We start from the raw sequence: 2,500 nt of genomic DNA, 5'->3' as shown, positions 1-2,500 counted from the left end.
CATTAATGTTCAGGTGTAAGTGACTTCTTTGGGATACTTATAGAAAAACAGGTAGATAACAAGAGTTTTCATGCCGGATGGAGGTTTAACGCTACTGACATGTGTTAAACAAAACTGGGCTATGATTAAAACATAGATGCACTTTTTTGGAGCAAAAAGGTAGGATAGGCCAGAGTAACAACTTTGAGCACGTATATGTAAGCTCAACTGATTCTCTTGAAAGTTCAAAATATCATTATTACTATCATTACTGATATTATTGTTATTATCCTTTTTCTTATCAATATCATCATTATTATTATTGTTCTTAATTATTTTCATTATTATTAGTATTGTTATTATCACTGATATTTTTATATACATCACCACCACTACCTTCCCCCCCCCTCCTCCTCACCATCGCCATCACCACTGCCATGACCATCACCACCATCATTATCATTATTATCATCCTCATTATCATTATCATCATAGACATTTGCATATACAGTATAACCTCATACATATGTATTATATGTACTAATACTGTTTCTTTTCCCTTTCTTCCCTCTTTACTTCCTTCCTGTCCATTTCTATTTCTCTCTCTCTCGTTTAACATATTCATACATATAATCACACATATATACAACATATACGTTAATCCCCCCCCCTCCTCTCTCTTTATATCGTTCTCATTTGGGTAAAAAAAATGTAAACAATACAAACTTTCCTTTATTTTTAATCCCAAATAATATTTCCTGTATAATAAGCGTCACTGAAATGAACATTCGTTTCCCAACTTGCTAAACAGTAGTTTTGTTGTGCAAGCTTTTTTGAAAATGTCTGTTCTAGACTACTTATCTAACAACTATATGTTTATTTTTTTTTGTATTATTTATGAAATTATCTACATCGTGATGAAATTGTATTACCTTATATATATTTCCGTCATACAAAAAAAAAGTACGCATGGAAATAACAATGTTAACAGTAAAACAATGACACTAATATTCAAAATATATTAATGTTTTTACGACTACTGGTATCAATTATTCATAAAGACGATTTTGAAAATATCAGGGCAGTTATAATGATTACAATATAACTAGCTTTATAATTAAATCAATGCTAACCATCATGCTAACAAAAATGCTGATCGTAATAATCATATTGAGCCCTTGATATTCATATGGATTATATTAATGACGATATTAATGATAATGTAAATAAATGCATTTATAATACTATTTAGTATATATTTCAGTGTACATTTAGAAATGGAAATGATTTGTACAGTATTTGTGAAAAGAGTAAATCTACTTGTCGGAAGATGGGGCTATCAGATCTGTGAGAATGATGATCGTTTAAGTAAATAGATAAAACATAATAAATAAAAGGAAGGGGAAGAGGAAGGGAAAAAACGAAAATCTGGAAAATAAAAGAAGCAATGAAATAACGATAATAGCAAAAAAAAAACAAAAAAAAAAAAACAAGCTCCTGGACATAACCAGGATGAAATCTTACAATCTGTACTGAAGCTTTCCTTAGAGAGGAGGAAGAAAGAAGCTGAAAAGACGTACAAGGAGACTAATTACTGATAAGAACTAAAGCAGTGTTGAAAGTGACTTTCACATTGATACTGGTAACAATGATATACTAAGAAAATTATAATGATTTTTGCTATTATATTTAAATAGTTGACGTTTCCGTGCCTTCGCTTTCCACTGATGTGACTATCAATGTCCAGTAATGGTCCTGAATAATGAATCAAAATGAAAGTTCAAAATTTAAAAGTTTTGCAGAAAAAATGTTTAAATGGGGAGTACGTTACATTTTTCAGCTCATGTTTTTTAATTTTTTTTATCCAGGTTATCAATGTAGAAAAAAGTGAGTCTCCCCCATTACTGTTTAATTTATCATTTGCATTTCATTCGGCATTCCATTCTTTGTGTTTATCATCACGTTTTATTCCATCTGTTATCACCAGGGACTACGAATATGCTTCATATGCTTTTTAGGTCTTATTTCTTACAATAAGGATTTTTTTTTCTTTTTTACATTTTTCCTCTCATCCCCCCCCCCCCCCCCACGAGGTATTCGCCGATAGTGACCTAAGCTGTTGACGCGGCAGATAACTTTAAGCAATCAATCAATCTCTTTATTTCCCTTCCTGATATTTCACTCTGCAGTGTCTTTCCTCTTCCTAGTCCCTCCTTTTACTCTCTCCTCTTCTGTATTTTATCTTCCGAGTGCAAGTTCTATTTTATATTCTCCATCGTTCCTTTCTCTAATTTTGTCCCTCCTCTTGTTCCTGAGTGAAGATTTTTCCCCTCCCTGCTCTCTTCTCATCCTTTCTTTACTTCTCTCCTCTCATCCTCTTTTCCTTCCTTCTGTTCTTATCCATTCTGTTCTTTTTCTCATCCTCCCCTCCTTCCTCCTCTGTTTTCATCCTCCTTTCCTTCCATCTCTCTTCTCACCCCCCCCCCCCCATGGATTGTTGTGGTCGGTTGTCCTCCGGATC

This window comes from Penaeus monodon, chromosome 35 (assembly GCF_015228065.2).
Source record: "Penaeus monodon isolate SGIC_2016 chromosome 35, NSTDA_Pmon_1, whole genome shotgun sequence".
Classification (NCBI taxonomy): domain Eukaryota; kingdom Metazoa; phylum Arthropoda; class Malacostraca; order Decapoda; family Penaeidae; genus Penaeus; species Penaeus monodon.
Note: the sequence above shows the minus strand (reverse complement) of the source record.